Source organism: Pinus tabuliformis, chromosome 9 (assembly GCF_031772625.1).
Source record: "Pinus tabuliformis cultivar Carrire ecotype Pingquan chromosome 9, CPIR1, whole genome shotgun sequence".
NCBI classification, from domain to species: domain Eukaryota; kingdom Viridiplantae; phylum Streptophyta; class Pinopsida; order Pinales; family Pinaceae; genus Pinus; species Pinus tabuliformis.
In genome coordinates this window covers 449,109,528-449,124,778 of record NC_142307.1, presented here as the reverse complement: position 1 = coordinate 449,124,778, position 15,251 = coordinate 449,109,528, and the positions used below count along the sequence as shown (strand labels likewise).

The window sequence follows — 15,251 nt, the reverse complement described above, 5'->3', positions numbered from 1 at the left end:
TTATTTTAACATTTATAAAACTTACTGTAAAATGAAAGGTGATGTGTTCTTCCAAACCGGCCAACAATATTGAGGTTGTGTATTTTCTAAATGCTTGAACTAGGATGACTATATTGGAACTTCCATAATCTTATAATAGTAATAGAAATATGAAGACGTGATTTATATTTTATTACATCACAAATATTTGTCTCGTTTAAGCTCTAATCAAGGATTTAGATCCAACGCTTTTCTACTAGTATATAAAAAGTATGTATTTGATCATAAGTGCTCCAAGCATATGCAACAACTAATTGGAAAGAGGAACAAGACACACCTTATGTTTTATTAATTATTTTCATACCTGACAAGGACTCTGATTACTTGTAGCTCTTGTTACTCATAGCTATTGACATATCGTTATTCACACTACTTGATCATATTAGCTATTAGGATATCTCTATCTTTGTTACTTACATTGATTATGCTCTTACTTTTCCATAATGAATAGAACTAATCACGTCAATTGTATATAGAAACCAGTACATGCTACTAGTACATATTAGTATGACTCAAATTTATGATCATTAATCACACTATCCTTTACTAGACTGAGAGATCAATATAAGGTGAGTAGATCAGTAATCAATGTGATACTCTATTACACTTACAAGAACCTATACAAGATCATGTTAATACTACCAATTATGTGAAAGTTCAACCACCTCCGTCCTATCCATTCCATCTTGACAACAGTCCTGAAGTTCCATCATCACCTCTTGTATCCCTCTACCACATTCTTTAACTTCCCAACCTAATCACATAATTCTTTAAAGGGTGCTAGCTCAATGGAAGAGCACTTACTTTACATGCAGGAGGATGGTGGTTCGATTCCACTATTACCCAATATGAATTAATCAATGATATTGTTGTTTACTATTAATAAAATACATTTTATATTGTTTTATATAAATGGTGAGATATTTTTTTGGATTCATTGTTTTATATTGTCTTTAAAGAGAAAAAAGACATATTGTCTCTATAAAGACAATATGTCTTTAATCCAAATTATTGTCTCTGGAAGGGAAAAAATGAAATTGTCTCCTAAGAGACAATAACACTTGTGTTATATATTGTCTTTATAGAGACAATTTTTTAAGACATTAATTTGAGACACCCGCTTAAAGACAATATTTAAGACAATACACAAGTTTTTTTTGTCTCAACTTAAGACAATTTACCCAAAAAATTATCTCCTAAGAGAGAATAACACTTGTGTTATATATTGTCTTTATAGAGACAATTTTTTAAGACATTAACTTTGAGACATTAAATTTGAGACACTCGCTTAAAGACAATATTTAAGATAATACACAAGTTTATTTTTGTCTCAAATTAAGACAATTTGCCCAAAATTGTCTCAAATATTGTTTTGAAACCCCCCTCTATGTTGTAGTGAAACCCAATGGATCAATCCTAAAAGCAAAAGGTATTATAAACCCAAGGGAACAATATTAAACCTAGGAATAAACCCAACCAAATAATAAACCTAAAGGATTAATACTAAAGCCGCAAGGGATTATGAACAAATTAAAATTAATATTAAATGAGAGGGATTAATATTATAAATCCAAAGTATATATTTATAACATAAATATTATAAACACGAAAATAAACATGGTTAACCATGCTTGATTTTCATATTGAGAGAGCCTTTGTCACAATGCAACCTTTAAACATAGTTACTCATGCTTGACCATGATTGATTCTCAATGGTTGGTTTTCATATTGAGACAATCTATGTCACAATGTGAAGTTGAAACATGGTAGACCATTATTCACCATGGTTGATGATGGATGACCATGCATGGCCATGATTGGGCATGGTTAACCATGATTGATATTATAAACCCAAGCGAATAATAGACCCAAGAGAGGAATAGTAAAAACCCAAGGGATTATAAACCAAAGGGAATAATATTAAACCCAAGCAATAATTACTATAATGCCAACATATGTAAGCTCTCAAAATACATGGTTGACCATGGCTCACCATGTTTCATTATCATGTTGACAAAATCCTTGTCACAATGCAATGTAGGACCATGGTCGACCATGCTTGAGCATGATTGATTTTCATATTGATACAATCTTTGTCACAATGTGAGCATGGTTGATTTTCATGTTACTAATAAATCTATTATTGATAATTATAAAGTAAATATTATTAATATATTTTATCAATATTAATATTAATAATTTTATATTAAGAGCATTAATAACATTAATAATATTAATATTATTAATATTAATGTTATAATTTAAATGTTACTAATAATTTTTCCATTATTAAGTTACAACAAGAAATGTTAATAATATTTAACCAGAAATATTAATAATATTTAAAAGTTATAATGATTAGTAATGTTATTAACATTATTTTTCTAAAAATTATTAATATTATTTTATTGATGTTATTAATAATATAAATATTACTAATAATATTGTTTTCAATATTGATTTAAATGTTATTATTGTTAATAATATTTATTATAAACTTATTATAAACCAATTTAAAATGATACAAAATAAACTAAATTATAATATAATGTTTATAAATTCATACAATTATTATAATTTCTTTTTATAATATTTAATTAAATTTAAAAATTATAAAAAAATAATACAATAAAAAAACTTAAAAATTTCAATTTATAAAAACTCAATGTTATAAAAACCTAATACTATAAAATCCAAGTATATAAAATCTAAGTTATAATACTATAAAATCCAATTATATAAAACCTAAGTTATTAAACCATAAAATGTAAACCTAAAATTATGAAACATAAAATTATAAAACCCTAAAACCTAGGGTAATTAAATAGGGAATCACATTTATTAACATAATATTTAATAGTTTAAATAATATATTTCTATATATTTATAAATATTAAATATTATGCTATTGGGATCACATAGGAAGCCATTTGCTTAATCCTTCAATTTTTTAATAGAAAGCCTACCAAGTTGTTCTCCCACAAAACTTAGAAAGCACAAATATGTCATAAGCTAATGTTTAATAAATATGATTTTAATGTATAATTACGCTGTAAGGCGTTTCCCTCTAAAATCAACTCCCTTTCATGTCTACTTGTCACCCTTAGATACCATTAGATAATATGTTAGACGATTAGGAAAGGTTGAACCGTTCGATCAAATGGCAGTGGAAGAGAATGCAAGCGCAAAAACCCAAGCAGCTCTTCAAAGCCTGCCTCCTGAGAGCGCCAGCTTTACGAAATGCGGAAGCGAGCAGAGCTCAGAGCAGCCACGGCCAATCTTGAAAAGCCCTGGGAAAAGTCCGCCAAAACCCCTACTTTGTTCGCCGTTACGGCTGACAAGCATCTCCAAGCCTTGGCCGACAGGTTTCAGAAGCCCGGGGGAATCGATCTCTGGACCGAGAATGATGGACCGGAAAGCCTCGCTTTCGATGGGAAGCTCTCCGTTCGGAGCACGACGCTGTACAGTAGGGTTAACAGCATCGATGCCGACGATGCGAGGTCATGTATCCACTTTTATATATTTTTCTCGGTTGAAAATTGCTGAAATATAGCACAGACGCAAAAAAGATCTGGAATGCTAGCCTTATGAGCTAGATACACATTCTAATGTGTTTAACGAGAATATAAAATGTAAAATTTGCAGGAGGAATCTGAGGAGCTGTGTAATGTTTCATCTTCAGAGGATGGAATCTCTGACTGTCAGCCCTTGGAACGAATGGAAAACTTAGTGAGACAATCAGGGGCATCAAATCTCTCATTGGAAATGTAAGCACGATTGCAAAAATGCCAAAGCTACAAAATGAGGCTCAGAGCAAAGAACATATCCCAATGACTTCATCCAGTTCTCCAGTTAGTGATGCCAATTCACCAAAAGAACATCCTTTCATTCAACCAGATGAATTGCCAAAATCCCAGGAAGATCTGGATGAAGAGGAGAGGGAAAAGATGCCTGATTCACCCTATACAAAAATGCTGAGACGATTTTCGATATTTACCTCATCCAGAGAGTGAAACTATTTGTATGTTTTGAATTGTGTTCGAGTTTGTGACACTCGTCACCTCCAGCAGGTCATTTGTAAGATACAATAAGTAGGGCTCTACTTTCATTTCATTATGATCTCGGTCCACTCTGTTTCCTATATATTCCCAGTGTTCTTTGGGAGGAAGAAAGCAGTTGACTGCAGTTTTCTAAGAGCCTTCACTGTTTATGGCTAATGTAAATATTATATGTACGATACATTTTTCTAAATGTGATGTGTGCTCCACCAGGAATGGAGTAGAGCATATTGTGAGTAAATTATTCTGGGTTCATAGTTTGTTCTTCTCTGGATAATAAAAACCGAACACTCATGCCTCATATTTGAATTATGAGTATTTAGTATGTGAATTAGCTATCCATGCTACCATATGATTGAAGCCACTCTTCTTAATCAACACTTTGTTTAATTGTTGGTTTCTGGGGGAATTCTTAATTTGGAAAATTAGATTTTGGTGTCCACAGACTGTCCTTAAGTTAGTTTCCATTTCCATTTAGGGATTGTGGATTATGTCAATGGGATATTTGCTTCTTCAAACTCAGGCCCCCCATCCATTGATTGTTGTAGAAAATGTGGCTAAATTCAAGCTATCCTTGATTCAATAAGAGGCCATAGGAATAACTTATTAGGTGTTTATGAGGCCTGTCTTTATATCTTAGTGATTGAATAGGGTATTCAATCTAGTGAGTGATTAAGAGTATAGCCTTGATGGTTGATCATGATGGGAGACGTGACCATGTGAAGCTGAGTATTGCAACAATATGAATCAGATACTTGCAATGTTAGACCAGAAATATGAGAGCCCATCTCATCAGACTACTCAGACACCCAAGCTTGAACCATTCAGCAGGGACAAGATTACTAAGGGAGTAAGGGAACCTCGCCTGTTGAAGAAAGCAGAAAAGGCCATTATGGGTAAGTTGGTATCTTCTCAGTTTTGTATGTTCAATGAATGCATGCTTTAGATCAAACTATATTCTGAGGCCTTTACATTCAATGGACTGCACTCAAAAAATTCCTCCTTGAAGAAAGCAGAAAATGTGATTACATATTAGTTGGTATCTTCTGTCTCTTGAATGAATGAATGGGCTAGATAAAACTGTGTTCTGAGACCTATGCATTTCTGATATGATTGAACCACATGGTTCAGTTTACATCTATGGGAAATCAATGAATTTCTTTTAGAAACGATGTTCAGAACTTAAGAGACCAATATTTGGGATCTAAAATTCAAAATTTTATTGTAGGAAGATGTGGGTGGATTAACCTCTCAAGACCGACCTTTCTAAAAGAGGTATTTAAAATCTTAGGATATTTATAATTTGTGGGGGAATTTACCTAGATTTTGCAACTATATGAATTACAGTGGCTAAGATAGTGTCTATGTTCTGCTGTCTCTATATATCGCTATTGCGTACCTACTTCCTTGCGTTGAACTATGATTAAGACCTTTTAGGATTCCTTTTACTTTTAACTTCTCCTGTAAGATGTTCCAAGGCCAACCATATGAAGGGTTGGTCTTTCAATATCTTTCCCTAAAGAGGGATAACGAAGTCTTTGTAAATGGGGTATATCATATGAAACGCGTGTCTATCTTTTAATGACTTTTGAATGAAATTCCATTATATGGATATGCCACTGTAATAATATCTTCTAATATCACATAGATAACAATCATAACTTTGAGAGTTACTTCAATTGGTTTAACCATCCGACATAAATAGTAAATACAACTACACACTAGAAAGAACGAACCATCCCACATAAATACAACTACAAACTAGAAAGAACCTACAGAATATGACACTGACACCGTTAGTGATGCCAATATCAAAGAGGAATGAGGTGCTTTAATGCCCTGATGGGGAAGATGTCATTTCTTCATGTCTTTGTGTTCATAATGGTCCTATCCATACAAAAACAAATAGGATATATATAAACCCGGGATCTATTAATTGTTGTTTAATTGCCTTTTGATCCCTGTATTCATATTTAAATTAGATTTATGGTACTTGGAACATCTTAAATTGGTAAGTGAATGAGTACTTATTTCAAAATTAAGATGTGACACTGATATCTTTGTTGGACCTCACAACAAAAGAGCACAAGTTTTTATATAAGTTACATTGAGCTGCTAGTGTAATGGTTTCTTTTCCAAATAAAGAGTTAAGATGGATTTATGCTGAATGGTATTTTATTAGTAAATGGATACTTCTAAAATTCAAATTTGAGATTGATGAAGACCTATTGGAATACTTTGCCTAAGACTAAATTATTACTTCGAGATTGTGCAAATTTCTTGTACTTAAATCTTCTACAATTGCTGGGATGAGCATATTTTTGATTTCTTTTTATGGTTGATATATCCAAATCCAGTTAAGGTAACTTAAATTTTCTCTGCGGAGTGATGTTCAACTCTAGAAGGCGAGGAATCATTCAGCTGCTGGGAGACATTTTTTGAAATTGAGGAGATGAAGGTTTGATTTTCATAAACATTGATATTTGTTCTGTTTAGCATGAAGAGTAAGAGGCCAGATGTAAGAAGTGATTATTATATCAGAATAGATGAAAAGCATTAAGGAACTACACGCTTTCCTAAATAGTTGGTGAACTCTCCAAATTTTTATAGTGATGCAAGCATTCTGATCGGCAAATGAAGAGCTTGTATCCACTTTTATATATTTTTCTCGGTTGAAAATTGCTGAAATATAGCACACACGCAAAAAAGATCTAGAATGCTAGCCTTATGAGCTAGATACACATTCTAATGTGTTTAACGAGAATATAAAATGTAAAATTTGCAGGAGGAATCTGAGGAGCTGTGTAATGTTTCATCTTCAGAGGTTGGAATCTTTGACTGTCAACCCTTGGAACGAATGGAAAACTTAGTGAAACAATCACGGGGCATCAAATCTCTCATTGGCAATGTAAGCACAATTGCAAAAATGCCAAAGCTGCAAAATGACGCTCAGAGCAAAGAACAAATCCCAATGACTTCATCCAGTTCTCCAGTTAGTGATGCCAATTCAACAAAAGAACATCCTTTCTTTCAACCAGATGAATTGCCAAAATCCCAGGAAGATCTGGATCAAGAGGAGAGGGAAAAGATGCCTGATTTACCCTATACAAAAATGCTAAGACGATTTTCGATATTTACCTCATCCAAAGAGTGAAACTATTTGTATGTTTTGAATTGTGTTCGAGTTTGTGACACTCGTCACCTCCAGCAGGTCATTTGTAAGATACAATAAGTAGGGCTCTACTTTCATTTCTTTATGATCTCGGTCCACTCTGTTTCCTATATATTCCCAGTGTTCTTTGGGAGGAAGAAAGTAGTTGACTGCAGTTTTCTAAGAGCCTTCACCGTTTATGGCTAATGTAAATATTATATGTACGATACATTTTTCTAAATGTGATGTGTGCTCCACCAGGAATGGAGTAGAGCATATTGTGAGTAAATTATTCTGGTTTCATTGTTTGTTCTTCACTGGATAATAAAAACCGAACACTCATGCCTCATATTTGAATTATGAGTATTCAGTATGTGAATTAGCTATCCATGCTACCATATGATTGAAGTCACTCTTCTTAATCAACACTTTGTTTAATTGTTGGTTTCTGGGGGAATTCTTAATTTGGAAAATTAGATTTTGGTGTCCATAGACTGTCCTTAAGTTAGTTTCCATTTCCATTTAGGGATTGTGGATTATGTCAATGGGATATTTGCTTCTTCAAACTGAGGCCCCCCATCCGTTGATTGTTGTAGAAAATGTGGCTAAATTCAAGCTATCCTTGATTCAATAAGAGGCCATAGGAATACCTTATTAGGTGTTTATGAGGCCTGTCTTTATATCTTAGTGATTGAATAGGGTATTCAATCCAGTGAGTGATTAAGAGTATAGCCTTGATGGTTGATCATGATTGGAGACGTGACCATGTGAAGCTGAGTATTGCAACAATATGAATCAGATACTTGCAATGTCAGACCAGAAATCTGAGAGCCCATCTCATCAGACTGCTCAGACACCCAAGCTTGAGTCATTCAGTAGGGACAAGATTACTAGGGGAGTAAGGGAACCTTGCCTGTTGAAGAAAGCAGAAAAGGCCATTATGGGTAAGTTGGTATCTTCTCAGTTTTGTATGTTCAATGAATGCATGCTTTAGATCAAACTATATTCTGAGGCCTTTACATTCAATGGACTGCACTCAAAAAATTCCTCCTTGAAGAAAGAAGAAAATGTGATTACAGATTAGTTGGTATCTTCTGTCTCTTGAATGAATGAATGGGCTAGATAAAACTGTGTTCTGAGACCTATGCATTTCTGATATGATTGAACCACATGGTTCAGTTTACATCTATGGGAAATCAATGAATTTCTTTCAGAAACGATATCCAGAACTTAAGAGACCAATATTTGGGATCTAAAATTCAAAATTTGATTGTAGGAAGATGTGGGTAGATTAACCTCTCAAGACCAACCTTTCTAAAAGAGGTATTTAAAATCTTAGGTTATTTATAATTTGTGGGGGAATTTACCTAGATTTTGCAACTATATGAATTACAGTGGCTAAGATAGTGTCTATGTTCTGCTGTCTCTATATATCGCTATTGTGTACCTACTTCCTTGCCTTAAACTATGATTAAGACCTTTTAGGATTCCTTTTACTTTTAACTTCTCCTATAAGATCTTCCACAGCCAACCATATGAAGGGTTGGTCTTTCAGGACTTTCCCTAAAGAGGGATAACGAAGTCTTTGTAAATGGGGTATATCATATGAAACACGTATCTATCTTTTAATGACTTTTGAATGAAATTCCATTATATGGATATGCTCTGTTGTAATATCTTCTAATATCACATAGATAACAATCATAACTTTGAGAGTTACTTCAATTGGTTTAACCATCCGACATAAATAGTAAATACAACTACACACTAGAAAGAACGAACCATCCCACATAAATACAACTACAAACTAGAAAGAACCTACAGAATATGACACTGACATTGTTAGTGATGCCAATATCAAAGAGAAATGAGGTGCTTTAATGCCCTGATGGGGAAGATGTCATTTATTCATGTCTTTGTGTTCATAGTGGTCCTATCCATACAAAAACAAATAGGATATATATAAACCCTGGATCTATTAATTGTTGTTTAATTGCCTTTTGATCCCTGTATTAAGGTTTAAGTTAGATTTACGGTACTTTGGAACATCTTAAATTGGTAAGTGAAAGAGTACTTATTTCAAAATTAAGATTTGACATTGATATCTCCGTTGGACCTCACAACAAAAGAGCACAAGTTTTTATATAAGTTACGTTGAGCTGCTAGTGTAATGGTTTCTTTTTCAAATAAAGAGTTAAGATGGATTTATGCTGAATGGAACTTCGTTAGTAAATAGATACTTCTAAAATTCAAATTTGAGATTGAAAAAGACTTATTGGACTACTTTGCCTAGGATTGAATTATTACTTCGAGATTGTGCAAATTTATTGTACTTGAATCTTCTACAATTGCTGAGATGAGCATATTCTTGATTTTTTTTATGGTTGATATATCCAAGTCCAGTTAAGGTAACTTAAATTTTCTTTGCAGAGCGATGTTCAATTCTAGAAGGCGAGGAATCATTCAGCTGCTGGGAGACATTTTTTGAATTTGAGAAGATGAAGGTTTGATTTTCATAAACATTGATATTTGTTCTGTTTAGCATGTAAGAGTAAGAGGCCAGATGTAAGAAGTGATTATTATATCAGAATAGTTGAAAAGCATTAAGGAACTACACGCTTTCCTAAATAGTTGGTGAACTTTCCCAATTTTTATAGTGATGCAAGAATTATGATCAGCAAATGAAGAGCTTGTATCCGCTTTTATATATTTTGCTCGGTTGAAAATTGTTGAAATATAGCACAGACGCAAAAAAGATCTGGAATGCTAGCCTTATGAGCTAGATACACATTCTAATGTGTTTAACGAGAATATAAAATGTAAAATTTGCAGGAGGAATCTGAGGAGCTGTGTAATGTTTCATCTTCAGAGGATGGAATCTCTGACTGTCAGCCCTTGGAATGAATGGAAAACTTAGTGAGACAATCAGGGGGCGTCAAATCTCTCATTGGCAATGTAAGCACGATTGCAAAAATGCCAAAGCTGCAAAATGAGGCTCAGAGCAAAGAACAAATCCCAATGACTTCATCCAGTTCTCCAGTTAGTGATGCCAATTCACCAAAAGAACATCCTTTCATTCAACCAGATGAATTGCCAAAATCCCAGGAAGATCTGGATGAAGAGGAGAGGGAAAAGATGCCTGATTCACCCAATACAAAAATGCTGACATGATTTTTGATATTTACCTCATCGAGAGAGTGAAACTATTTGTATGTTCTTAATTGTGTTCGAGTTTGTAACACTCGTCACCTGCAGTAGGTCATTTGTAAGATACAATAAGTAGGGCTCTATTTTCATTTCATTATGATCTTGGTCCACTTTGTTTCCTATATATTCCCAGTGTTCTTTGGGAGGAAGAAAGCAGTTGACTGCAATTTTCTAAGAGCCTTCATTGTTTATGGCTAATGTAAATATTATATGTACGATACATTTTTCTAAATGTGATGTGTGCTCCACCAGGAATGGAGTAGAGCATATTGTGAGTAAATTATTCTAGTTTCATTGTTTGTTCTTCACTGGATAATAAAAACCGAACACTCATGCCTCATATTTGAATTATGAGTATTGAGTATGTGAATTAGCTATCCATGCTACCATATGATTGAAGTCACTCTTCTTAATCAACACTTTGTTTAATTGTTGGTTTCTGTGGGAATTCTTAATTTGGCAAATTAGGTTTTGGTGTCCACAGACTATCCTTAAGTTAGTTTCCATTTCCATTTAGGGATTGTGGATTATGTCAATGGGATATTTGCCTCTTCAAACTAAGGGCCCCCATCCGTTGATTGTTGTAGAAAATGTGGCTAAATTCAAGCTATCCTTGATTAAATAAGAGGCCATAGGAATACCTTATTAGGTGTTTATGAGGCCTGTCTTTATATCTTAGTGATTGAATAGGGTATTCAATCCAGTGAGTGATCAAGAGTATAGCCTTGATGGTTGATCATGATTGGAGACGTGACCATGTGAAGTTGAGTATTGCAACAATATGAATCAGATACTTGCAATGTCAGACCAGAAATCTGAGAGCCCATCTCATCAAACTGCTCAGACACCCAAGCTTGAGCCATTCAACAGGGACAAGATTACTAGGGGAGTAAGGGAACCTCGCCTGTTGAAGGAAGCAAAAAAGGCCATTATGGGTAAGTTGGTATCTTCTCAGTTTTGTATGTTCAATGAATGCATGCTTTAGATCAAACTATATTCTGAGGCCTTTACATTCAATGGACTGCACTCAAAAAATTCCTCCTTGAAGAAAGCAGAAAATGTGATTACAGATTAGTTGGTATCTTATGTCTCTTGAATTAATGAATGGGCAAGATAAAACTGTGTTTTGAGACCTATGCATTTCTGATATGATTGAACCACATGGTTCAGTTTACATCTATGGGAAATCAATGAATTTCTTTCAGAAACGATGTTCAGAACTTAAGAGACCAATATTTGGGATCTAAATTCAAAATTTTATTGTAGGAAGATGTGGGTGGATTAACCTCTCAAGACCAACCTTTCTAAAAGAGGTATTTAAAATCTTAGGTTATTTATAATTTGTGGGGGAATTTACCTAGATTTTGCAACTATATGAATTACAGTGGCTAAGATAGTGTCTATGTTCTGCTGTCTCTATATATCGCTATTGCGTACCTACTTGCTTGTCTTGAACTATGATTAAGACCTTTTAGGATTCCTTTTACTTTTAACTTCTCCTGTAAGATCTTCCAGGGCCAACCATATGAAGGGTTGGTCTTTCAGGATCTTTCCCTAAAGAGGGATAATGAAGTCTTTGTAAATGGGGTATATCATATGAAACGCGTGTCTATCTTTTAATGACTTTTGAATGAAATTCCATTATATGGATATGCCACTGTAATAATATCTTCTAATATCACATAGATAACAATCATAACTTTGAGAGTTACTTCAATTGGTTTAACCATCCGACAAAAATAGTAAATACAACTACACATTAGAAAGAAAGAACCATCCCACATAAATACAACTACAAACTAGAAAGAACCTACAGAATATGACACTGACATTGTTAGTGATGCCAGTATCAAAGAGAAATGAGGTGCTTTAATGCCCTGATGGGGAAGATGTCATTTCTTCATGTCTTTGTGTTCATAATGGTCCTATCCATACAAAAACAAATAGGATATATAAACCCGAGATCTATTAATTGTTGTTTAATTGCCTTTTGATCCCTGTATTCAGGTTTAAGTTAGATTTATGGTACTTGGAACATCTTAAATTGGTAAGTGAATGAGTACTTATTTCAAAATTAAGATTTGACATTGATATCTTTGTTGGACCTCACAACAAAAGAGCACAAGTTTTTATATAAGTTACGTTGAGCTGCTAGTGTAATGGCTTCTTTTCCAAATAAAGAGTTAAGATGGATTTATGTTGAATGGAATTTCGTTAGTAAATGGATACTTCTAAAATTCAAATTTGAGATTGATGAAGACCTATTGGACTACTTTGCCTAAGACTGAATTATTACTGCGAGATTGTGCAAATTTCTTGTACTCGAATCTTCTACAATTGCTGAGATGAGCATATTCTTGATTTCTTTTTATGGTTGATATATCCAAGTCCAGTTAAAGTAACTTAAATTTTCTTTACAGAGTGATGTTCAACTCTAGAAGGCGAGGAATCATTCAGCTGCTGGGAGACATCCTTTGACTTTGAGAAGATGAAGGTTTGATTTTCATAAGCATTGATATTTGTCCCGTTTAGCATGTAAGAGTAAGAAGCCAGATGTAAGAAGTGATTATTATATCAGAATAGTTGAAAAGCATTAAGGAACTACACGCTTTCCTAAATAGTTGGTGAACTTTCCCAATTTTTATAGTGATGCAAGAATTCTGATCAGCAAATGAAGAGCTTGTATCCACTTTTATATATTTTGCTCGGTTGAAAATTGCTAAAATATAGCAGACACAAAAAAGATCTAGAATGCTAGCCTTATGAGCTAGATACACATTCTAATGTGTTTAACGAGAATATAAAATGTAAAATTTGCAGGAGGAATCTGAGGAGCTATGTAATGTTTCATCTTCAGAGGATGGAATCTCTGACTGTCATCCCTTGGAACGAATTGAAAACTTAGTGAGACAATCAGGGGGCATCAAATCTCTCATTGGCAATGTAAGCATGATTGCAAAATTGCCAAAGCTACAAAATGAGTCTCAGAGAAAAGAACAAATCCCAATGACTTCATCCTATTCTCCAGTTAGTGATGCCAATTCACCAAAAGAACATCCTTTCATTCAACCAAATGAATTGCCAAAATCCTAGGAAGATCTGGATGAAGAGGAGAGGGAAAAGATGCTTGATTTACCCTATACAAAAATGCTGAGACAATTTTTGATATTTACCTCATCCAGAGAGTGAAACTATTTGTATGTTTTGAATTGTGTTCGAGTTTGTGACACTCGTCACCTCCAACAGGTCATTTGTAAGATACAATAAGTAGGCCTCTACTTTCATTTCATTATGATCTCGGTCCACTCTGTTTCCTATATATTCCCAGTGTTCTTTGGGAGGAAGAAAGCAGTTGACTGCAGTTTTCTAAGAGCCTTCACTGTTTATGGCTAATGTAAATATTATATGTACGATACATTTTTCTAAATGTGATGTGTGCTCCACCAGGAATGGAGTAGAGCATATTGTGAGTAAATTATTCTGGTTTCATTGTTTGTTCTTCACTGGATAATAAAAACCGAACACTCATGCCTCATATTTGAATTATGAGTATTCAGTATGTGAATTAGCTATCCATGCTACCATATGATTGAAGTCACTCTTCTTAATCAACACTTTGTTTAATTGTTGGTTTCTGGGGGAATTCTTAATTTGGCAAATTAGATTTTGGTGTCCACAGACTGTCCTTAAGTTAGTTTCCATTTCCATTTAGGGATTGTGGATTATGTCAATGGGATATTTGCTTCTTCAAACTAAGGCCCCCCATCCGTTGATTGTTGTAGAAAATGTGGCTAAATTCAATCTATCCTTGATTCAATAAGAGGCCATAGGAATACCTTATTAGGTGTTTATGAGGCCTGTCTTTATATCTTAGTGATTGAATAGGGTATTCAATCTAGTGAGTGATTAAGAGTATAGCCTTGATGCTTGATCATGATTGGAGACGTGACCATGTGAAGCTGAGTATTGCAACCTTTTGATATGGACTGTTGCAACATTCCTCAATTATTTTTAGAGTTTATGGTTGACTCAGCCATGCCTGGTATATATGTCCAATTTGAATGAAATTCTTTTTGTTCTTTTGTTCAGTATCAGTAGACAAGTGTGTTAGTGTCTATGAGTCACCAGTGATCAAATGTACTCTTTCAATATGGTTGATAGGGTCCTAGGTCAAATTGTTATAGTTTCAAATAAATTTTCAAATAAAATTTGATCATTGTTCAGTTCTAGGTCATTACTACTCCCTCCATTCGCAAGGTCAATAAACACTGTCATGGTCTTGTCATCACTCCTTGTAAAGGGTCACCAAAGGGTATCTTGGTTATCATTTCATGGTCACTTATACTGCAAAGGTCTAAAGGTCCAAATCATGATCTTAGATGTCCATTTGTTGTCATTGTTAGGTCATATCATCGAAGAGTCATATAGGGGTCATGTCATCACCTCATGTCACCATTATGGGACTAGTAATTAGGGAAAAGTGTTCAAAGAGTTTTCTAAGGTTCATTTTCCTCCTTGTGAAGATGTAACTATGCTGAATAAAGTAATAAAACTGCAGTACACTACCATATTTCATCATTTCTCAAAAAGACATATGATGTCATGCCATCATCAAAAAATCGACTTCCAGCCTATAAGAAGACCATCCAAGTTTCCTAATTGCTCATTTCACCTTCATTGAGCATCTCTCTACCATCGAGCATCATCCCAGCCACCAGAGCATCAAAATTCCTCATTAAAACCCTTGCATTCCCAGTTTCGCTGCGCTTCTCGCAGTTTCGTTGTGCTTCTGGCAG

At 34.1% G+C, this 15,251-nt stretch overlaps 3 pseudogenes across 1 annotated transcript; all 3 read left to right on the top strand.

The window, feature by feature from the left end:
- Positions 1-4,839: 4,839 nt before the first annotated feature.
- Positions 4,840-7,251, top strand: LOC149149130 (CCG-binding protein 1-like; annotated as a pseudogene).
- A 772-nt stretch (positions 7,252-8,023) lies between these two features.
- LOC149149129 (CCG-binding protein 1-like) lies at positions 8,024-10,419 on the top strand (annotated as a pseudogene). Its single transcript, XR_016263213.1, has 3 exons — positions 8,024-8,192; positions 9,679-9,752; positions 10,081-10,419. The product of XR_016263213.1 is annotated as a CCG-binding protein 1-like (transcript).
- An 817-nt stretch (positions 10,420-11,236) lies between these two features.
- LOC149149128 (CCG-binding protein 1-like) lies at positions 11,237-13,644 on the top strand (annotated as a pseudogene).
- Positions 13,645-15,251: the final 1,607 nt, after the last annotated feature.